Raw genomic sequence first — 24,799 nt, forward strand, 5'->3', positions numbered from 1 at the left:
TTCTAAATCTTGTGAGAAGTTTCCTGAACACTTTTGCAATTGAATGTAATATAGACATTTTCTCCTATTAAGCCAGAATTCCCCTGCCCTTGGCTTGCTGTTCTAAAAAATAAAAACTTTTCTGCTTTTAGAATAGCTATTCATTAACCTCTTTAGTTACTTGTAATGAACAGTTTTCTGTCTCACAGAATAGACCCTGTGGTGATGGAGCACTTCACACGAGGCGAAGTTATCAGTTATGTTTTACCAAGGAGAGTATAATAACAAGATAAAACAAAATATAAAGGTACATAATAGCATACCATAAAGTATGCTACTTGTTCCTGGAGCGGTACTATGTTTAAAATGGAGATAGAAGCCAAAATGTGGTATTCATCCACAAGCATCTAATCTCAGTGTAGGTTTTTATGGGAAAATATAAATTATCAATAAATAATATAGACTTTACAAATAAGAAAGGGTAAGTGCATGAAGGTGAACTGTAGAAAAATGGATTCAGATTATTTTACCCCCCACCTGATGTTTTTGCTTTTTGTATTAGCCATGTTTTGACTGCTGCTCTGAGTGCATCTCACTAACTGCATCTCACTCACTACAAGCTCTGTCGAAATGGATCTTGAGTATTAAGCACCAGTTCTTGCCTTTTGAAGGAAAAGGAGGCTTTGGGCTGGTTTAAAGAGAACATGTGTGCACATTTATGTGCACACATAAGTGAAGCTGAGTGAGCAGGGCTATCGTCGCATTCAGCCCTGTGTCTGTGACCAGGTAACTTGTCATACAGGGGACCCTTCATGAATTGAAGATAACCTTTGCAATTCTTATAATATAAGTGGGCATTCTGGTGTGCACATATATTGTGCTTTACATCTTCACATCTGTAGTGCTTTACTGAAAAGTGTGTATGCTTTACCATATTCTAGATTATAAGTGAAATCTGCCCCAAAGGACAGTTTCAATGTAGTGAGGCCCGAAGACTAAGTTGGTAAAATAATTTTATGGTAAATAAGGATCCCAAGTGCAGATATGATGCCAATTTTGTCATATCTGCACTCCTACTGGCAGTGTTTCATAAATCTCTGAGACAGCTTCTTAAAAATATCATGGCTTTTGATCAACCTGATGGTCCAAGTTAAGTTTTGAATTAAGACATTCCCCACACAAAAGGGTATTTTACCAGTCCTTAGGATTGGTCATGGTAGAGCGGGAGCAGAAAGTGTATATGCTAATGACCTTTTCATACTGCCCTGATCTGTGAAGATGCTGACCAGGAAAAAACAAAGGAAGGTAGCCCTCTGAAACCAATCACAGTAAGGGCTTTCCGTTGAGGTGTTGGTGGAAAAGGACCAGTCAGATGAAGCATTTAGGGGTGTGGCTCACTGGAAGATACAGGAAGATAATTCTACCGGACCACCTGAAGTCACCATGTTGGAAAGTCCCAGAATGTTGTGTAGAAGAATTGGCAAAGGGACTCGGTGATGTTAAGTCACCCTAGTACTGGACAGAGGTGCCTATCCTCCCTATCTTCTGGGATTGTCCACCCCCACTTACAAATCTGTGCACAGGGGAGAGAAGGAAGAGATTAAGATGGATTTAACAGGATCCTGAAGGAGACTATGGCCCTCATTCTGACCTTGGCGGGCGGCGGAGGCCGCCCGCCAAAGTCCCGCCGTCAGGTTACCGTTCCGCGGTCGAAAGCCCGCGGCGGTAATTCTGACTTTCCCGCTGGGCTGGCGGGCGGTCGCCTTCAGACCGCCCGCCAGCCCAGCGGGAAAGAGGCTTCCACGATGAAGCCGGCTCGGAATCGAGCCGGCGGAGTGGAAGCTGTGCGACGGGTGCAGTTGCACCCGTCGCGTATTTCACTGTCTGCGCAGCAGACAGTGAAATACATGTAGGGGCCCTCTTACGGGGGCCCCTGCAATGCCCATGCCAGTGGCATGGGCACTGCAGGGGCCCCCAGGGGCCCCGCGACCCCCCCTACCGCCATCCGGATCCCGGCGGTCGGACCGCCGGGATCTGGATGGCGGTAGGGGGGGTCGGAATCCCCGCGGCGGTGCAGCAAGCTGCGCCGCCGTGGAGGATTCAATGGGGCGGCGGTACACTGGCGGGAGCCCGCCAGTGGTGCCGGTCCGACCGCGGCTTTACCGCCGCGGTCGGAATCCCCATTGGAGCACCGCCGGCCTGTCGGCGGTGCTCCCGCGGTCCTCCGCCCTGGCGGTCTTTGACCGCCAGGGTCAGAATGAGGGCCTATGTTTTGAGTAATGGTGCTTGTTAGAAATTGGGATTTTGGTTGGCAGTCAGGTTACCCTCTGTCCAAGCAAGAACCCTCACTCTAGTCAGGGTAAGTCACACACAATCCAAAATTATCCTGTGCCCACCTTCTGGTAGCTTGGCACGAGCAGTCAGGCTTAACCTAGAAGGCAATGTATAAACTATTTGTGCAATAAATCATACAATAACACAATATAGCACCACAAAAATACACCACACAGTGTTTAGAAAAATATATAATATTTATCAGGATAATTGTAGGTCAAAACGAATAAAGATGCAATGTGAAATTGTAGAGATATCACTGAAAAGTGATATAAAGGTGGTCATTCTGACCCTGGCGGTCTTTGACCGCCAGGGCGGAGGACCGCGGGAGCACCGCCGACAGGCCGGCGGTGCTCCAATGGGGATTCCGACCGCGGCGGTAAAGCCGCGGTCGGACCGGCACCACTGGCGGGGTCCCGCCAGTGTACCGCGGCCCCATTGAATCCTCCGCGGCGGCGCAGCTTGCTGCACCGCCGCGGGGATTCCGACCCCCCCTACCGCCATCCAGATCCCGGCGGTCGGACCGCCGAGATCCGGATGGCGGTAGGGGGGGTCGCGGGGCCCCTGGGGGCCCCTGCAGTGCCCATGCCACTGGCATGGGCATTGCAGGGGCCCCCGTAAGAGGGCCCCTACATGTATTTCACTGTCTGCTGTGCAGACAGTGAAATACGCGACGGGTGCAACTGCACCCGTCGCACAGCTTCCACTCCGCCGGCTCGATTCCGAGCCGGCTTCATCGTGGAAGCCTCTTTCCCGCTGGGCTGGCTGGCGGTCTGAAGGCGACCGCCCGCCAGCCCAGCGGGAAAGTCAGAATTACCGCCGCGGTCTTTCGACCGCGGAACGGTAACCTGACGGCGGGACTTTGGCGGGCGGCCTCCGCCGCCCGCCAAGGTCAGAATGAGGGCCAAAGTGTCTTAAGTCTTTAAAAAGCAAACAAAGGGCCTGATTCTAACTTTGGAGGACGGTGTTAAACCGTCCCAAAAGTGGCGGATATACCACCTACCGTATTACGAGTCCATTATATCCTATGGAACTCGTAATACGGTAGGTGGTATATCCGCCACTTTTGGGACGGTTTAACACCGTCCTCCAAAGTTAGAATCAGGCCCAAAGTCTCTTTCAAGCACAAAGTACCTGGTTTAAAGTGGAAAATCTCCGCAAAGGGCCGCAGAAGAAGAGATACGTGGAAAAATGGTGTGTGCGTCGATTTCTCCCCTGCACACAAGGACTTGCGTCGTTATTTTTCACACGGGGAAGTCGTGCATCGTTTTCCGGCGCGCGGACAGTCTCTTTCTGTGGGTCACGGGATTACCAGATGTCCCGGGGTCTGTGCATGGATTCTTCGGCTTGTTTTCCGGCTGCGCGTTGTTCTGTGAGGGTGTGCGTGGAATTCTCGTTCTCACAGCAGGCATGGCGCCGATTTCCCCTCTGGAAGTCGGGCGGCGTTGTCCTTGCGAGGCCGTGCGTCGAAGCTCCGGTCACCCCGAAGGTGTCGCGTCGATCAGCAAGCTGTGCATCTAAATTTTTGGTGCACGAAGAGTCCAAATGAAAAAGAGAAGTCTTTTTGGTCCTGAGACTTCAGGGAACAGGAGGCAAGCTCTATCCAAGCCCTTGGAGAGCACTTTTACAGCAAGACAAGAGTTCAGCAAGGCAGCAGGGCAACAGCAAGGCAGCAGTCCGTTGTAGAAAGCAGTCAGGTGAGTCCTTTAGGCAGCCAGGCAGTTCTTCTTGGCAGGATGCATGTTCTGGTTCAGGTTTCTTCTCCAGCAAGTGTCTGATGAGGTAGGGCAGAGGCCCCATTTTATACCCAAATGTGCCTTTGAAGTGGGGGAGACTTCAAAGAGTGGCTAAGAAGTGCACCAGGTCCCCTTTCAGTTCAATCCTGTCTGCCAGGGTCCCAGTAGGGTGTGTGGCAGTCCTTTGTTTGAGAGCAGGCCCTCCACCCTCCCAGCCCAGGAAGACCCATTCAAAATGCAGATGTATGCAAGTGAGGCTGAGTACCCTGTGTTTGGGATGTGTCTGAGTGAATGCACAAGGAGCTGTCAACCAAGCCCGCCCAGACGTGGATTGTAAGGCACAGAACGATTTAAGTGCAAAGAAATGCTCACTTTCTAAAAGTGGCATTTCTAGAATAGTAATATTAAATCCAACTTCACCAGTCAGCAGGATTTGGTATTACCATTCTGGTCATACTAAATATGACCTTCCTACTCCTTTCAGATTAGCAGCTACCACTTCAATACTGTATGAGGGCAGCCCCAATGTTAGCTTATGAAGGGAGCAGGCCTCACAGTAGTGCAAAAACGAATTTAGGAGTTTTACACTACCAGGCCATGTAAACTACACAGGTACATGTCCTGCCTTTCACCCACACAGCACCCTGCTCTAGGGGTTACCTAGGGCACACATTAGAGGTGACTTATATGTGGAGAAAGGGGAGGTTTAGGCTTGGCAAGTACTTTTAAATGCCAAGTCGAGGTGGCAGTGAAACTGCACACATAGGCCTTGCAATGGCAGGCCTGAGACAAGGTAAAGGGGCTACTTAAGTGGGTGGCACAACCAGTGCTGCAGGCCCACTAGTAGCATTTAATCTACAGGCCCTAGGCACAGATAATGGATATTGCTAGGGACTTATAAGTAAATTAAATAGTCCAATCAGGTATGATCCAAGATTACCCTGTTTAAAGGGAGAGAGCATATGCACTTTAGCACTGGTTAGCAGTGATAAAGTGCGCAGAGCAAAAACAGTGTCCAAAAAGTGGAAGGAGGCAGGCAAAAAGTTAGGGGTGACCACCCTAAGGCTGTCAGGTCTAACATTGTTCTTCCAACATTGACTGAATAGGACTGTGTGAATCTACCTTTCCAGTGCCAGTGGTGCTGGCCCCTCTACACCCTCTGAGGGAAACATAAAGGGTGGACTTGGTGGAGTACCCTGGAGGAAAAAGGTTTCCCTGGAACCTCTGAAGATTTGGACTGTAGTGGGTAAGACTCATGGAAGTGTACACCTCTGACACTTGCAAATAAACAAGTATCCAAAGGAGGCAGTGGACCATGGAGCTGAAGAGTGCAGGCACAGGGGGTATTCTGCCTTGGGGCTGGGAGGTTACTTTTGGAGATTAACCCAGACTAGGGAGAATACCAGGTGCTTGAGAGAGGACAAGTCCTTGGCTGGGAGACAAGTGGCCAGAGGCAAGTCTTGAACTCTCCCTCATTGGAGGGAAATCACTGAAGAAGAGCAGTGCCAAGAGAGTACAAAGGTCCATATTTTTGAAGGCATTGCATTGTTCTTACATCCTGCAAAGTGATGCAAGGTTATCACGAAGGCTTCAGCAATGTTTACAAAGCCACACATGGCTTGATTGACATGTCCTTGTGTGGCCTTGTAAAGAAATGTAATCCCAGATTTACAAAGACTTATGAACCTGGGAATGCATCAAGATGCTACTCCTCCCCAAGTGAGAGGTAAAGACGAGAATTTTCTTTATCTGTCCTTGTTATTTCCTCTTTCCACCTGTGCTGCATGCTGCAACTGACATAGAAAGAGGTACTTGCCTGTAAGGATAGTTTTTGTGTGGGCAGGTATCCCTTCCTGCACAAAAACAATCCTGCCTGCGATGCAGGCACCCTTCACTATGGTGCAAGGGTGCCTCTGTAGACACTTGACTGCATATAGTGTGCCAGCATGCAGACAGAGCAGAAATGAATAATATTTTTGTAAATATGAAGCATTTCTGCTCTCTCCTTTTGACGCAATGCAGCACAGCAATTTTGCTTGCTGCCTTGCGTGAAAATTTAGTAAATGCGCTGTAAGGTTTTTACAGTCTAGGAGGCATGATGGAAACCTCCCTGGTGCCTAGAGGTCATCACCAGTAGTGAAAAAAGGCCATGACTATCAAAACTGGGCCACTGGGGATTAAAAGTCTTTATTTATTGTGGCTCTTCATGTAGAGACTGCCTAGTGGCTCCCCTGAGGCCACTGGGCCTAATAAACAGCAAACACATAGAGTGGTGCCTGCTAATACCCTGAAGGACCTGTGGAAGGAGATATGTATAATGTCCCTCTCTGTGGTGGCCTAGGCCCTGGAAAGAAGATTACTCTATTTGGTGTACATGGTCACGCTTCTCATTTTAGTAGCTGTCTCCAGGGGTCCCCAGTTCACTGGGACTGATACATGGGGAAAGGAAAGGAAGGTGGTGCAAAACTCAGTTTTGCACCAAAAAGTTTATGACCGGCTTGCACCATTTCTGTGCACCAGCCGGGCACCATATTTATGGAATGGTGCAAGCCGATGCAAAGGGTAGGCTAATGGCAAAAAAAATGACTTTATTCCAGTTGGGCTGGCAGTATGGAAGAAGGGTTTTTGCACCAAAAAATGACATTAGGAAGGTTAGAGTAAGAAAAATGGCTCTAACCTGCCTAGAGTCATTTTCTGACGCAAAACCATCTATACCACATGACCATGCCTACCACCCCAATGGCCAGCACAGGAGACCAGGGTCCCCTGGGCATGGCCAATGCACCCAGTGCCATGTAGGGGGGCCATTTCAGGGCCCCCAATGGCACTTAAAAAAAATATAAAAATACTTACTGGTACTTACCTGGGATGGGGTCCCCCATCCTCCGCTGTCCCTCTGGTGTGGGTGGGGGTGTCCCTGGGTCCTGGGGAGGGCACCTGTGGGATTCTTCCATGATGTTCCACCATGGAAATAGGCCCACAGGTCCCCTAACACCTGCCCTGACCCAGGTGTTTAAAAATGGGGCAAAGCAAGCTTTGCACCATTTTTTGACCCCTCCTCCCTCCCGTTCACCATTTTTGCACAGGAGTATAAATATGGCGTTAAGGCCATTAATAATTTTTTTCATGGGAATGCCTACCTTGCATCTCATTAAGGCAAGGTAGGTTTCCACTTCCAATAAATGACTTTAACTCCATAAATTTGGTGCTAGACTGGTCTAGCACCAATGTATAAATTTTGAGTTAGTTTTGCACTGAATTACAGTAAAAACAAGGACACTAATTCGGTGCAAACAGAGTATAAATATGCCCCTTAGTAGCTAAAAACATCAGTGGATGGGCCAGACCTCTGGGAGCACTTTGAGGTCTTGGCTCCTGCTCCCTGCTCTTATCTGGGGCATCATGGAGAAGTAGCACAAAGGAAAGCTATTCTGGACTGGATGATGAATGACTGCTGGTTCTTGCACCAGCACAAGAACAGTTTTGGCCGGGCAGAGAGTTGGCGGAGTCACACAGTGTGCTCCGTCATGTGCCCTCTCCCCCTACAGCAATGCGGGTGCCCACAAAATGGGAGTAGCCTCCAGAACAAAAAGATACAACATTGAAAGAGTCATGCACACAGTATCTTGAATGCTGTAATGCTTTATTGACAATGACAAAATTAACAATGAATCATTGCATACAATATAAAAATATTTGCAAGAAGGTTTAATGTTGTTAGATTGGAGTTTTCTGACAGATTTCTGCTTTTATTGTTGTAGAGCTGTGCTGACAAAGCTAGTAATCCTGGTCATTTGCTAAGTACTATTAATTCACTTACTATTCTTTTGGGGAATTTTGGAGGAATTATTCAAAATTATGCAATTTTGGAAGTGTGCCATTTAGTGCTACATTTTAATGTGAAATGTCTTTGTGTCCATTTTAGACCTTTTGTCGCAAACAAGAGCCACTAATGTTGTGGTTATGTAAGTTGTTATTGTGCTTTCTCAATAGGATTTATCAGAAAATGATCTTTAATTACACTTCCAAATTTAATGAAGCAACTTTCGAAATTTTGTTTAACAAGTTTTGAACTTGGCCCTCTCTACACTCCCAAGCGTTCTGCCTTGCTCCTGTCTGCTCCTGATTTTGGAACCCATTTATGTTGGCATTTAGGAGTATGAGCACTTTACTACTGCTAATCAGTGCTAAAATGCTTGTGCTCAGTTCTTCAAGCATTAGAAAATTTGCCTACACAGATTTAGCACACTTATTTACTTGTAAGTCTCAAGTAGATAGTACCACATGTACCCAGGATCTGTAAATTAAACACTTCTAGTGGGTCTGCAGCTCTCACTGTGCCACCCACTTAAGTATCCCTTTAAAACATGTCTCAGGCCTGTCAATGTAGCCTGGGTATCTGGCTGATGTGCAAATAACTAGGGTAAAACCAGTCCTAGGTTGATTGTGTTCCAATTTAGGGAGGACCTAGTTTGCCAGTTAGCGATGGACTGTTCTGACTGGAGCAGGTTCAAGTCTGATTTGCTTATAGCTCATATAGATAGATCCAATCTGAGGTCACATGGTGTACAAAATAACAATGGATTGGGATGAGGCCCTGCATAATTATTAGTGGATGAGACTAATTCAAACATTCCATCCATAGCTTTTTTGTATACTTTAAACTGTGAAGAAGGTGTCACTATAGGTATTTACATCTGCCAACTTTTATCACTGTCAATTAATGTGGAGTTTGGAATGATGTATGTGTAATGAAGCACTTTTCCCTTTCAAAAGCAAAGGCACTGGCTGGACAATGATTTATTGATTATTCTTTTTTGCGTTTCCAAGGTCTCTGGTACTAGCCCACTCCACTTCCTCTGACTGGGGCTTGCAGTGCTTTGCCTCGCTATCCTGATAAAAGCAAGTGCTACAACAGGTACTTGATTTCCAGTGGAAGGAAGGCTACCAATGTACTACTTGGGAAGATCAACATTATATTAATTATATTTTAAGCACATACACAAACACATGTGTTATATAACTATAACTATAACCCTCTTGTGCTAATTACCTAACATATTTCAATACTCATGACATGTCCTATAACATCATTAATGTTGCATGGCGGGCGGGAGTTATAGTTGCTTTAGAGAGCAAGTTACAGTTACTTGAGATAAGTATACAATGCAAATTTCAGTGGTTTTGTTCATTTCAAACAGCATGTTTTAAATGACATTTTGAACTATAACTCCACCCTCACCATGCACTGCTTCTAACCCAACATATTACTCATTACATCACTCATGACATGTTGTGTGACATGATTGAAAACATGATTGATAACATCTGAAATTACATCATTGAGGGCATCTCGGTACATAGAAATGGTGCAAGTGATAGTTACTTGAAATAATCATAACTGGTGAATTTAAGTGTTTTTTTAACTTTAAAATGTTACATTCTAACGGACATTTTCACCTACACCACTTTAACCTCTGTTTATTTTAGTGAATGTCTGTTTTTTTTAATCTAAATTGACGTAATATGACCATAACTAACTATAACATAACATAACTATAACATCACTTTAACATTTGTTTTTTTAGTGAATTTGTAGTTTTTTTTAACGTAAAGTAATCTTTTATTACCATACCTCTACCAAACCCATGTCGTGCACAACCTTTGACTGTGCGCAGCATGAGGTTGGCCGCAGTGCCGGGCCCTGGCAACAACCCCCTCAGGCAGCCAACACCAGTGCCTTCAATTCTTGTTTGCCACTCCAAAAGACAAGTTAATGTCTAGATATTTAGATTGGTAGGGGGATGCAGAGTTAAGTGCCTTGTGAGTGATAAAGGCTATCTTATAGGTATGCTTTGCCTCAGTTGGAACCCAGTTCAGACTTATTATTACTGAAGTACTATTTCCATGAATATCTGTGCCAGTGGCTAACCTAGACACTGCAGATAATGCTTCTGTGGCAAGTGGTGCATGTAGTTTAGGAAGTCCTTTAAGTGCCTCAAAAGCACCACACTTTGGAACATGCTTTTACCAAGACTAGGACTAGGACTTATCAGGTTTGGGCCAACATTAACATTATTTTATTTTAGGGGGTTGAGTTTCAGGAGGAGTGTGGTTATCCAATTAAATTATATAGGTGAGAGGACAGAGCTCTGTACTATTCAATATGCCTCTGATGGTTTAGATGGAGAACAATCACTTAAATGTTAAAAGAGACAACAAATTATGGGGGTCATTCTGACCCTGGCGGTCGGTGATAAAGCGGCGGCCAACCCGCCAACAGACTGGCGGTCCAAAAAATTGAATTCTGACCCTGGCGGGAACCGCCAACAGAGCCCGCCACTTTAACACTCCGACCGCCACGGCGGGACAGACAAACAGCGCGGCGGTCACCGCCAACAGGCAGGCGGCAGACAATGTACCGCCCACCCTATCACAACTCACCAACCCACCACCTTTTCCGGGGCGGAAGCCCCGCCGATAAAAACCCGGCGGAAACAGACTACGAACGGGAAAACGCTCACCTCTATACACTCCACGAGGACGGAGGACAGCATGGAGCCCGAATTGAACATCCTACCTGCTCTCGTCTACCTGCTCATCTACCACGAGTACGAACTCCGGCCCAGATGACAACGGTGAGTACCGCACCTACGACACAGGGGAGTGGGGGAGGAGGAAGGGTTACGGGCACACACATACGCATTACACCCACCCCCCAACTATCTACACACCAATGCAGAGCACCAAGTCAAAGTGACCCCACCCAAACCCCCCGGAATAACGAAAAGATATGATTAAAGTGAGAAACAACATTTATGTAAAAAATAGGTTCATTGAAGTCATGGTAAAATAGGAAAATGAAACAAAAAAATCCAAGTGTAAACATTGCGTAACCGATAAATAGAGGCAAAAAGTCCCGCACAGTCACTAAAATTGCAAATGTCCGTGGGCCAAAGTGTATCAACACATGGGCAAAGCCCACACAGGAGACCTGAGTCCGTTGGAGAGAACACTGCAGGGGCATCAGATGATAAAACTACAGGCACCTCAGGGGGAAGGGAAGGGGGGGCACCACAGCCACATGAGTCCACGACGCCAGATCCAAGAAGGGGCCACCATGCCCACTGTTCAATCCTGGGGAGTGCAAAGCCACAGTCTCTCAAGTCTCTACAGTGGGTGGCTTGCCCACTGTCATATCCTGGGGAGTGCAAAGCCACAGTCTCTCAAGTCTCACAAGTGGGTGGCTTGCCCACTGTCATATCCTGGGGAGTGCAAAGCCACAGTCCATCAAGTGGATAACAGTCTCCACAGGCAATGGAGGAGGCAGGGTGGCCTGAGTGCAGCGTGAACATTAGCACGGCACAGAACCGGCACTGTCATTGGGCCAGCGGTGCTTGAGACGGCGGGGCCCAGCGGAGCGGTGCTTGAGATGAAGGGCCCAGCGGAGCAGTGCTTGACAGGAAGGGCCCAGCGGAGCAGTGCTTGACAGGAAGGGCCCAGCGGAGCAGTGCTTGAGATGAAGGGCCCAGCGGAGTGGTGCTTGAGATGAAGGGCCCAGCGGAGCGGTGCTTGAGACGGCGGGGCCCAGCGGAGCGGTGCTTGAGATGAAGGGCCCAGCGGAGCAGTGCTTGACAGGAAGGGCCCAGCGGAGCTGTGCTTGACAGGAAGGGCCCAGCGGAGCAGTGCTTGACAGGAAGGGCCCAGCGGAGCGGTGCTTGAGATGAAGGGCCCAGCAGAGCGGTGCTTGAGACGGCGGGGCCCAGCGGAGCGGTGCTTGAGATGAAGGGCCCAGCGGAGCAGTGCTTGACAGGAAGGGCCCAGCGGAGCGGTGCTTGAGATGAAGGGCCCAGCAGAGCGGTGCTTGAGATGAAGGGCCCAGCGGAGCAGTGCTTGACAGGAAGGGCCCAGCGGAGCAGTGCTTGACAGGAAGGGCCCAGCGGAGCGGTGCTTGAGATGAAGGGCCCAGCAGAGCGGTGCTTGAGACGGCGGGGCCCAGCGGAGCGGTGCTTGAGATGAAGGGCCCAGCGGAGCAGTGCTTGAAAGGAAGGGCCCAGCGGAGCGGTGCTTGACAGGAAGGGCCCAGCGGAGCGGTGCTTGAGACGGCGGGGCCCAGCAGAGCGGTGCTTGAGACTGCGGGGCCCAGCGGAGCGGTGCTTGACAGGAAGGGCCCAGCGGAGCGGTGCTTGAGACGGCGGGGCCCAGCGGAGCGGTGCTTGAGATGAAGGGCCCAGCGGAGCAGTGCTTGACAGGAAGGGCCCAGCGGAGCGGTGCTTGACAGGAAGGGCCCAGCGGAGCAGTGCTTGAGATGAAGGGCCCAGCGGAGCGGTGCTTGAGACGGCGGGGCCCAGCGGAGCGGTGCTTGAGATGAAGGGCCCAGCGGAGCGGTGCTTGAGACGGCGGGGCCCAGCGGAGCAGTGCTTGAGACGGCGGGGCCCAGCGGAGCGGTGCTTGAGACGGCGGGGCCCAGCGGAGCGGTGCTTGAGATGAAGGGCCCCTGTTCAGCGGTGCTCCTCCCGGCGGTGCCCTGTTCAGCGGTGCCTTTCTGCACGGCGGGGCCCTGTTCAGAGGTGCCTTTCTGGACGGCGGGGCCCTGTTCAGCAGTGCCTTTCTGCACGGCGGGGCCCTGTTCAGCGGTGCCTTTCTGCACGGCGGGGCCCTGTTCAGCTGTGCCTTTCTGGACGGCGGGGCCCTGTTCAGCGGTGCCTTTCTGCACGGCGGGCCCCTGTTCAGCGGTGCCTTTCTGGACGGCGGGGCCCTGTTCAGCGGTGCCTTTCTGGACGGCGGGGCCCTGTTCAGCGGTGCTTGTTCTGTAAGTCAAGGGAGTCAGACCTGGCCACGACTCCCTGCTCAGTCGCCCTCCGACCGTGCAGTTGCTGGACCCTTCAGTGACGGTGTGCTGGGCCCTTGGGTGTCCTCCCTCACACCCGGGATGGGGCTTGTGGGGCCCTCCTGGTCCGCGCTCCTGCTGGCTGACTTCTCCACCCTGCTGCCCTTGCCCTCCTTCGATCTGGCTCTCTGGCCCTTGCCTCCCCTGGATGTTGTGGCAGGTGAAGTGGCAGAACTTTGGTCCTTGGGGGCAGCCGTGTCAGTCGTCCCTCGGCGTACCCTTACTTTACGGGTCCTCTTTCCGGGGGGGGGCTGGCTGTCCCCTTGCTGCTGACCGATGTATCACTGCTGGCAAAGGGGGGACTCCAAAAGCCATGCACTACGGTGACCCTTGAAGCCGGGCTGGTGGTGGCTGAGGCGCTCCTGGGACTCTTAGCAGTTGGAGGGGGGGGTCAGGAGAGGGAAAGAGGTCAAGAATGGAGAGGTAAACTTTTTTAGGACCAGGGTAAAGGGTAGGTGTAGTGGTTATGGGAGTGGAGGAAGAGGAGGTGGTTGTAGGAGAGTCAGGTGTGCTGTCCTTGGGTGAAGGTGCATGGGCTGGAGGCTGTCGTGAGATGCTTGGCTGTTGGGTGGGTGGCTGCCTGCGTTTGTGTGTCTTGGAAGAGGGGGTGACAGACACAGTGGGAGAGGACACAGGGGACGTGTAAATGGCAGTGGGGGTGGTGACTGCACGTGTGCGGACTGTACTGGAGGGTGTGCTGGTGATGGTTGTTGGTGGTGTGCATGCAGGTGTGAGTAGAGACGTCACAGGGAGGGAGGAGGGAGACGAGGAGGTGGGGGACACAGAGGTGGTAGTGGCTGTTGGCATGTCTGCATCTGGGTGTTGCTTGGGTGAATGTTTGTGTGATCTGTGGTGCTTATGTCTGGATGAGCTGCCCTTGGGTGTTGAGGTGTGTGCAGGCTGGTCTGATGGTGTGGATGGGATAGGCAGAGGAACAGGAGACAGAGACAGGCTGGAGGCAGTTAGAAGAGGGAGGCTGGAAACAGGGACAATGGCTGCCGTCAGTGCTGAGGCCAGAGCATTGAACGATCGTTGATGGGAAGCCTGACCCGAATGAATGCCCTCCAGGTATGCATTGCTACGATGCACCTCCCTCTCTACCCCCTGGATGGCATTCAAAAGGGTAGACTGCCCAACAATGATGGTCTGTAGGAGGTCAATGACCTCCTCACTGAGGACAGCAGGGGTAACAGGGGCAGGGCCTGAGGTGCCTGGGGCGAAGGAGACGCCCGCCTTCTTGGGCGAGCGGGCACGGAGTGAAGGCTGAGGGGCTGCTGGGAGGGCGGAGCTGGTGCGCGGGGTGGCGGCTGTACCTGTAGAGGCAGGGGGCACGGATGTTGCCGCCACCGCTAGGGAGCTCCCATCCGAGGACGTGTCGGTGTCGCTGGTGTCACCACGGCTCCCCGTTGTGAAGCTCCCCTCGCCCTCTGTATCACTGGTGGCCTCGGTGTCTGTGCCATGGCCCACCGGGGCCTGGTGAGTTGCAGCTCCCTCGTGCTCCGGTGCCAATTCTCCTCCGCCTGATGATGCTAATGCACACATGCACAAGAAGATAAAGAAAAAGGGTGGGGGGAGACATAAAAACAGGTTGAGTGCATGCATTGTCAACACCGTTGGCGGAGAGGACAGACACAGGAGCCTCATGCACTAAGCCGCGCAATCGGGGTACACTACTCAGTACTTGTGACTAGGCCAACAGGTCTAGGGACAACAAACGCGCACATGGGTGATGCAGGACCATGGATAGCTGTACTTGTCACCCTACAGAGGTGGGGGGCGGGGGCACAGGGACATGGCTAAAGCAGAGGACTACACTACAGAAAGCGCCCTGGCCTAATGTCACCCACAGCCCTCTTCCCCCACCCAGGCACCTCCACTGCGCGTAAAGATAGCTGAATGTGCTGGTACTCACCCCCTTGTGTCTGCTGTGATGTCCTCACGTGCCCATCCAAATCGGGGTAGGCCACCGCCAGGATCCGGGACATCAGGGGGGTCAGGGTACGACTGGCACCCCTCCTAGGTTGGGAGGCCATCCCCAGCAGTGATTCGGCGGTCTTCCTGGTCCCGCGGCGGATGTCCTCCCACCTCTTGCGGCAGTGGGTGCCCCGTCTGTTGTGGACCCCCAGGGCCCGGACTTCCTTGGCGATGGCACGCCAAATGTCGACTTTCTGATGGGCGCTGACCTATTTGACATGTACAGGGTGGAAATTGAAATATCATCAATTTTCCGCATGATAGATGCGATTGGCCCCCCCTCCCCAACCTTGCCATGTGGCACATGCTCTCATCTGTCGTACCTTGCACTCGTCATTGTCTCCCCACCCCACCATCTTACATCCACCATACACAACCCAGGCATAGCCCATTCAACGTGCACACAGTGTATTTACCTGTTGGTCTGGAGGACCGTAGAGTCACGCATACTGGGGCAGGACCCCATCCACAAGTTTCTCCAACTCTTCTGTAGTGAAGGCAGGGGCCCTTTTCCCAGTCGCAGCAGCCATTGTATCTCCCAGACCGAGGTCACAGCAGCACTTGCAGTATAGTTCCTCTCCTGTGGATGATCAGGTCTCGAGTGATTAACCAGATAGAAAATGGCGGTCACGCCCGCGGCAGCGCATACCGCCGCGGTGCGTTCCGTGACCGCCGGCGCAGCTAGTCATTGGCTCGTGAAACCCATAGGGTTCGATGTTAACCAATGCGGCTTTGCGCCGCGGTCTTCAACCGCCTACCGCCACGGTGTGTCACGCCAGCGCATTGACCTCACATCCCACTGTCACACTTCTCAGGTCAGGCAGCCGCCATTACAAGGGCCCACATGGCTTAATTACTACTGCGTCACACAGGCCTAGGCCTTGCATTGCCACTCATACAAGCCATTCAATGCATTGAGAATCGTGTACTGTGCAAGCTGTAGTTACGTACCTGTGGGTTGCTTGACTCTGTGCTCCATGTTGTCCTTCCGAGGCACCGTCCGCTGGGACTTGCGAGGAGAAGGATGAATCCTCCAGTGTACCGACCGCTGGTGGACCTGTCGACAATGGAGGAACGTCATATAATACTTCGCTACCGACTTGACCGACCCACTATACATGAACTGTGTGCCCAGCTGGAGCCAGCACTGATGTCCCCCATCCGCCAACCCACAGGAATTCCCCCTCTGGTGCAGGTTCTGTCAGTCCTCCATTTTTTGGCAAGTGGGTCTTTTCAGACAACAGTGGCCATGTCATCAGGGATGTCTCAGCCTATGTTTTCCAAGATTTTGTCCAGAGTGTTGTCTGCCCTGACGAAATACATGCGGAGCTACATTATTTTCCCTGAGGAGGGTGATTTGGCCACTGTGAAGGGTGACTTCTATGCCCTTGGACATATCCCCAACATCATTGGTGCCATTGATGGGACCCATGTGGCCTTAGTACCCCCAAAAGACGATGAGCAGGTGTACAGAAACAGGAAAAGTTACCATTCGATGAATGTCCAGGGGGTCTGTTTGGCTGACCAGTACATCTCCCATGTAAATGCCAAGTTCCCTGGGTCAGTGCATGACGCGTATGTTATGCGAAATAGCAGCATCCCTTATGTTATGGAACAGCTACAGAGACACCGTGTGTGGCTAATAGGTGACTCTGATTACCCCAACCTGCCTTGGCTACTGACCCCAGTGAGGAATCCCCGGACCAGGGCAGAGGAACGGTACAATGAGGCCCATGGGCGATCTAGGAGGATCATAGAAAGGACCTTCGGCCTCCTGAAGGGCAGGTTTAGGTGCCTGCATATGACAGGGGGATCCCTAATGTACTCACCCAAGAAGGTGTGCCAGATCATCGTGGCCTGCTGTATGCTTCACAATTTTGCATTGCGACGCCAGGTGCCTTTTCTGCAGGAGGATGGTCCAGATGGTGGTGTTGTAGCAGCTGTGGAGCCTGTGGAGAGTGAAGAGGAGGAAGACGACGGGGACGACACGGACAACAGGGACACAGTCATACAACAGTATTTTCAGTAGCACCCAGGTAAGAATCCCCCACGCCATTTTACATTTACTTCTGGCCTCCTGCATCTCTACTTTCTGTGTTTCCCCCCAGTTCCTTTCAACTGAACTGACTTTCCCTTGGCTTTTCAGAGCTGTATGACCCACTGCGTGACTTCTGGTTTGTTCGGCCATGGAGTAAAGCACATTGACATTGGTATGTTGTCATCACAATGTAACTGAACAATTTTGAACCGTTATGTGTAATACATTTGTTAAGAATACAAGCAGACTCCTGAGTGTTTTTAGTGCAATTAGTGATTTATTTAAAGTGCTACATATAGGTCCATGATAGTAAAACGGTGATGGGTGGGGGTGGAGTAATGTCCATGGCAGAGTCCAGTTCTCGGTCGCACAGGTGCATTGTCCATATGCCTGTGGAAGGATGGAGCAGGGGCAGTTCAAGGTTGGACAGGGTGACGATGTGGGACAGTGGAATGACATCCGGGTGGATCTTAGGCTGGCGGGGGTCTTGGCATCCTACTCTGTCTTCCTTTGTGATCTCAGGCTCCTCTTGCGGGGTGGTTGATCTTCAGCAGGAGGTGGGGTTCTGGTGGCCCGTCGTTGTGTGGGGGCCTCCTGTCCACTGGCGCCGGTGGAGGTGGTAGGCTGTTCCTGGTCCGGGCTGGTGACAGGGGCCCTTTGGGGTGCCACATGGTCCCGCAATGTGGTGACTATTAGGTTCAGGGCCTGGACGATGTTCCTGAGCTCTTCTCTGTACCCCATGTACCGTTCCTCCTGCTGTGCCTGGATCTCCTGGAACCTGGCCAGTACCGTCGCCATCGTCTCCTGGGAGCGGTGGTATGCTCCCATGATGGTGGTGAGGGCCTCTTGGAGAGTCGGTTCCCTGGGCCTGTCCTCCCCCCCCTGTCGCACTGCAGCCCTCCCAGTTGCCCTGTTTCCCCGGGCCTCTGTCCCCTGGACGGTGTGCCCACTACCACTGCCCCCAGGTCCCTGTTGTTGTTGGGGTGTTGGGTCAGCCTGGGTGCCCTGTAGTGGCGGACACACCGCTGATTGACCTGTCCTGGAGACAGAGGCATGGGCCCGCTGGGTGGGTGCTGTGCTGATATTCCCAGAGGGGGTTAGGTCTGCTGTGGCCTGTGTCTGTGTGTGGGGAACCGACTGTCCAGAGGTCCCCGATGGTCCGGGCTGGTCATCAGGTTCCAGGTCGACAGAGCTGCTGTCCTCACTGCGGGCCTGTTCTGGGGGTGGGATGGACATATCTGGACCCTCCTGGCCGGTGTGTTGGCGTTCGGGCCCTGCAGGGGTGAAAGAGTATGGTTATTGCTTCTGTGTGTTCCATGGCGTGCGATTTGTGGGTGCCCTTGTCCCCCAGTGCTGGCATTCCCTTGTGGCAGGAGTTGTGAGGGTGGTTTGTGGGGGGGATGGGTATGTGCAGTGGTCATGCATAGGTGAAGGGTGTCCATGGTTTGTGTTGGCATTCAGGGTTTGGTTTTGGGTTGGGTGGGTTGTGCTGGTGAGACATTGTCAGGGAGGATGTGTGCTGGGGGGTTGGGGGTGTGGGTTGGCATGCTGGTGGTTGGTGGGGGGAGTAGTTGAGACTAGACTTACCAGAGTCCATTCCTCCGCCTACTCCAGCGAGGCCCACAGGATGCAGGATGTTAAGGACCTCTTGCTCCCATGCTGTGAATTCGGGAGGGGTGGGTGGTGGTCCGCCACCAGTCCTCTGCACAGCGATGTTGTGTCTGGAGACCATCGACCGTACCTTCCCCCGTAGGTCGTTCCAGCGCTTTCTGATGTCTTCCCGGTTTCTGGGATGCTGTCCCACAGCGTTGACCCTGTCGACGATCCTCTGCCATAGCTCCGCCTTCCTGGCTATTGTGGTGTGTTGCACCTGTGTGCCGAAGAGCTGGGGCTCTACCCTTATGATTTCCTCCACCATGACCCGGAGTTCTTTGTCCGAAAACCTGGGGTGTCTTTGGGGTGCCATGGGGTGGTGTGGATGTGGTGTGGGGTGGTGTTTGTGGTGATGTGAGTGGTGGTGTGTGGTGATGTGTGCGTAGATGTGGTGTGGTTGATGATGTTGGGTTCCTGTGTGTGTTGGGGTTTTCGATTGCTGTTCTCTCTCTCTCTCTCGCCTTCTCTCCGATTTCCAACTAGTGGGGGTTTGTGGGTGATGTGGGTGTGTGTTTTATAGTTGCTTGGATGTGTGGGGGTGGTGTTTCTGTGTGTATCAGGTGTGTGTATTTCAAATTGTCCAATGTGGCTGGGTTTTGGAGCTGGGTGTGTATTTTGACCGCGGCGGTGTTTACCGCCAATGGAATACCGCAGTTGAATGACCGCTGCGTGGATTCGTGGGTCGGAATGGCATGGGCGTGTTTGTGTTGGCGTGGCGGTGGAGGTTTGGTCATCTACAGTTTATCGCTGCCCGCTGATGAGGCGGCCTTCCGTGGATGTCGGGTTTTTGGCGGCTTGGCAGTTGTGGGTCAGAATGACCGTGGCGGGTTACCGCGGCCGCGGCGGTAGAATGGCGGTCTTCTGACCGGCGGTAAGAGCCTTTTACCGCCGAGGTAAGAATGACCCCCTATGTACCTTAAAGGGGTTGATCAGTGTGAGAATTATACAGTCCTTTGCTTAAATATTATGATCCTGATGGAGATAGCCCACTTTACCAGCCCTCAAAATATCAATGCATAAAACCCCGCCCACATTTCTTATCCTGTGAATGCCCCTATTTATTAAGGTACTGGTGCCTTCGTTCATGCTCTGGGTTAGACCTACAACTATTGGTGTTGCTTTGATTATTACCTGTACAGCAAGCATACTCATAATTCATTATCTGTGCAGTATTTTCACAACACTGATACCATAATCGATTCCCATTCACTTCATTGTTGATATTTGTGCATGCCTTTGTTCTTTATTGCATAATTTTCATATCATGTCACTTTCGGATTTCACTGTTGCACTGAAACTTCAATCAATCAATCAATCAGTACTTGTAGAGTACGACTTATCACCCGTAGGGTCCTAAAAGCACTGTGGTGGGCCTGCTGATCATTCGAAGAGCCAGGTCTTGAGATCCTTCCTTAATTGCTTCAGTGATGCAGCCTGTCTGAGTTTGAGAGGGAGTGTGTTCCATGTCCGGGCTGCAAAGTAAGAGAAGGATCTGCCTCCAGCTGTACTTTTCTTGATTCTGGGGATGGCGGCGACAACAAGGTGGGAGGATCAGAGTTGCCTGGAAGGGGTGTAATAGGTCAGGTGGTGATTGAGGTATTCTGGTCCGATATTGTGAAGTGCCTTATAGGTATGAGTCAGTAGGTTGACGTGATACGTTTTTTGACCCGAAACCAGAGGAGGTTTCTGAGGTGGGCAGAGATGTGGTTGTGGCGGGGGATGTCCAGAATAAGTATGGCTGCTGAATTCTGGATTCTCCGTAGTCTTCCTTGTGGTTTGTTTGTAATGCCAGCATAGAGTGCGTTGCCATAGTCCAATTTGCTGCTGACCAGGCGGGGGTGACTGTCCCTCTATTCTCAGTAGGAATCCATTTGAAGATCGTTCGAAGGAGCTGCAAGGTGTGAAAGCAGGCTTGGGAGACGCCCCTGACTTGAAGGGTCATGGAATGCATTGAGTCCAGGATGATTATCAGGTTCTGTGCATGGTCGGTGGGGGGGTTTCCCAGGGTTTCCTGGCCACCAGTAGTGGAGGGTGTGGAGCCGAGTATGAGGATCTCTGTCTTGTCCAAGATGAGCCTGAGGCAACTGGCTTCCATGTTGTGACTGCTCTCATGCCATTGTGGACATTTCTCTTGGCTGTTGGTGTGTTGTTGGTCAGGGAGAGGATCAGCTGGGTGTCGTCGGCATAGGAGATGATGTGTAGTTCATGCTTTCTGACGATGTTAGTGAGCGGGACCTTGTAGATATTGAAGAGGGTGGGGCTTAATGAGGATCCCTCTGGCACTCCACAGCATGTTTCTTTGGGCGGCAAAGTGTATGGTGGTAGTCTGACACTCTGGGTTCTTCCGGTCAGGAAGGATCGGATCAATTCTAGTGCTTTGCTGCGAATGTGGGTGTCATGGAGTCTGGTGCAGAGGGTGGAGTGGGAGACTCTGTTGAACGCGGCAAAGAGGTCGAGGAGGAAAAGGGCGGCCATGTCTCTGTGGTCTAGTATGGCACGGATCTGGCTGCAAGGAGGTTTGTTTCGGTGCTGTGGTTGCTCCTGAATCCAGACTGTGAGGGGTCCAGAATGTGGTTTGATTCGAGAAACTCCGTCAGTTGCATGTTTATGGCCTTTTCTGTTACCTTGGCTGGGAAAGGGAGCAGCCAGGTGGGTCTGTAGTTTTTCATCTCCCTTGGGTCTGTGGAGGGTTTCTTCAGCAGCTGGTTAATCTCACCCAAATGGTTTAAAATGTCATTCGTAAACTGTGCAAGACTTTGTAGGATAAGGCTTGTCAGGCATTAGAGGAAGAAGACATAGGCCCTCATTATTACCCTAGTAGTGAGTGATGAAGTGGCGGTAATACCACCAACAGGGTGGGGGTAATTACTGCAAGATTTTTACCATGGCAGTGATAGCTCCCCTAGACAGCCAATGAACCACACCAACCGCCAGGGTGGAAACAACACTCACCACAGCAGTAACCACCAACAGCCAGGTGGGAGACAAAGTACCTCCCACCATATTATGACACAGGAAAACATTTTCCGGGGTGGTACCAATGCCATCAAAAGCCTGGCGGAAACACATTACTGAGGAGAAAAGACTCACCATCGAAGACACAGGGAAGAACAACGCTGCCCTGGAACCCGAACTGCAAGTTTTCCCAATGATCTTCAACCTTATGCTCCACCTGGAACACCAATGCAGACGAAGATGACAACGGTGAGTACAGTCGCCTAGCACCAAAAGGAGGGAGGGAGAAAAACAAGAGTGACAACACACACCCGACACACACACACACCATACACATGTCCAGCAGCACAAGAAAAACTATTTGCACCCGATACACGGCAGAATAATGCAAGGACAACAGGAATGCATAAAGGGGAATGTATTAATATCAACAGCTAATAAATAATCAAATTGTCCCTTAAACAGATATGTACATATGTACACAAAGGGACACTGTCCAGTCCAATGTTTAAAGGGCCCACATGGAAACAGGGCACTGTCCAAAGCCAAACTCCAATCCTGACTTCATCTGGATAGAACACTGCAGGGGAATCAGTTTGTAAGTGGGCAGGCACCTCAAGGGGATGGGAAGGGCACCTCAGCTGGAGTCGGGAACAAGCCCACTGGTTCTGGAGGGGGCTCCATGTCCATTACTCTGTCCTGGGGAGGGCAAGGCCAGAGTCTTTCAGGTGAGTGACTTTCCCACTGGTTCTGGAGGGGGCCCCTCATACAGCAGCCCCTGGAGGGTGGCCTACATGGCTTCCGCTGGTGGTGATGTTTGCAGTGTGGTGGCAGATGGCGGTGCCTCCTGGGAAAGCCTCCGCAGGTGGTAATGGCTACAGTGTGGTGGCAGATGGAGGTGCCTCCTGGGCAGCCTCTGCAGGTGGTGATAGCTGCACTTCCTCAGGTGGTGGTGGGGGCCCCGTGACCACTGGTGGTGGTGGAGGTGTCACTCTGACAGCCTCTGCTGGAGTAGAGGGCTTTGTCCTCTCCATGACATGGGGTGTGGATTCCTTACTCTTCCTGGCAGGGGTTGATGGCTTCGTCCCCTTCATGGCAGGTTGTATGTGGTCCTTAGCCTTCCGGGCAGGAGTCAGGGGCTTCTTCCACGTCAAAGCAGGAGGTGCAGGCTCCTTCCCCTTCTTGGCTGGAGGTGTGGTATCCTTCCCACCACGACTAGGTGGTGCCACCACTGTCCCCTTGGACTGTTTGGCTGAGGTGCTGTGCTGGGTCGTTGGGACGGGGGCAGGGGGAGGGAAGAGGTCAAGTTGGGAAAGAAAAAGCTTTTTAGGGACGGTGGGGCAGGAGGAGGGAGGAGTGATGGGAGTGGATGTTGAGAGAGTGGTTGTAGGAGGTGTATGTCTTCTGGATTTGGGTGCAGGTGCATGGGCTGTATGCTGATGTGAGGTGGATGGCAGTTGGGTGTGTGAGTGCGTGTGTTTATGTCCTTTAGGAGGGGGGAAGACACCGTGGGAGAGGACACAGGGGATGCGTGCATGGATGCTGTGGATGTGCCTGCTAGTGAGGTGTGTGTGCTGCTTGGTGTAGTGATGCTGGTGGTGGATGTTGATGTATTGCATGCAAGTGTGAGTGTGGACGTAACTGTGAGGGAGATGGAGGAGGAAGGGGCAACAGTGGAGGCAGTACATGTTGTTGTGTCTGCAACTGTCTGGTGTTTGCGTGAGGGCTTGTGGAATGAAGCGTGTTGCTTGTGTTTGCCTGTGCCACTCTTGGGTGTTGTCTTGTGTGCATGCTCATCAGTATGTGTGCCTGGGATGGGTTGGGGTTGAGGAGAATGGGACTGGGAAGTGGTAGTTGGAGGGGGGATGGTGGAAACAGGGACAATGGCTCGCTGTTGGGCTGCCAATCCACAGTGAATGCATTGCATTGCTGCATCTGGGCTGCCAGCACCTGGATGGCATATATAATGGTTGATTGCCTTACAGAGATGGATCTCAGGAGGTCAATAGCCTCCTCACTTAGGGCAGCAGGGCTCACTGGGGCAGGGCCTGAGGTGCCTAGGGTGAAGGAGATGCCCACCTGCCTGGGTGAGCAGGCACGGGCAACTCGCTGAGGAGATACTGGGAGGGTGGTGCTAGTATAGGGTGTGGCGGCAGTACCTGCAGCTGTGGTGGTCACAGAGGTGTTCACCACCACCAGGGAGCTTCCATCGGAGGGGGTATCTGAGTCTGTGTTGTCACCTCCTATCTCCTCTGTGGTGCTCCCCTCGCCCTCCATCCCACTAGTTCCCTCTGCGTCGGTGGACTCTGCAACCTGGTTCCTGTGGCATGCGGCTCCCTCTGTCACCAGTGCCCCTACTCCTCTGCCAGATGATGCTAATGCACACAAGTAGAGGATGACAGAAGAAAAAAGGGGGGGAGAGAGAGAGACAAAGGAAACACTGGGTAAATGACTACACCAACACCATCATTGGCATACACAGCACCTTCACACACAGGGAACAGGCTTAAGAACTATGTATTGCACTGCCAAGGAAATGGCTAGATGCTAAGGCAAGATGAGGGACAGACACCGCCAACTGCACCCCTCCTGGTACCCATGATCCCTGCCTGAAATGGACTGCTAACAAGCTAGGGTACCTGTATTTGATATACACCCATTACCCTAGAGATGACCTGCGCTGCACTCTCTGGCCTGGCCTTAGGTGCACCCACTAACTCACATCCACCACCTGGATCCCATCCCACCTGCCAAAATTTGTAATGATACCCACTGTACTCACCCCCTTGTGGCTGCTGTGATTCCCACAAGCACCCATCCAGCCCAGGGTGGGCCACCACCAGTATGTGGGCCATCAGGGGGGTCAGGTTCCGATGGGCACCTCTTCCTCATTGGGAGGTCATCCCCAGCTGGGCTTCTGCGGTCTCCCGTTCCCAGCGTCTCAGATCCTCCCACCTTTTCCGACAATGGGTGCTCCGTCTACCATAGACCCCCTGGGTCCACACGTTCTTGGTAATGGCATGCCATAATCCCTTCTTTTGATGGGCGCTGACCTGCAGAGGCAATACAGACAGGAGAACACCATGAAACAAACAGTCCAGCCTGTCATACAAATGGCCCACCATCCCCATTTCCATCACCATTGGCACACACATTGCCCAGTGCACACCATGTACACAACCACAATACATTCCCCCTGCCCCGATGACACAAGGCTTGCACACACATCCCCATGCATCC

Source organism: Pleurodeles waltl, chromosome 5 (assembly GCF_031143425.1).
Source record: "Pleurodeles waltl isolate 20211129_DDA chromosome 5, aPleWal1.hap1.20221129, whole genome shotgun sequence".
Classification (NCBI taxonomy): domain Eukaryota; kingdom Metazoa; phylum Chordata; class Amphibia; order Caudata; family Salamandridae; genus Pleurodeles; species Pleurodeles waltl.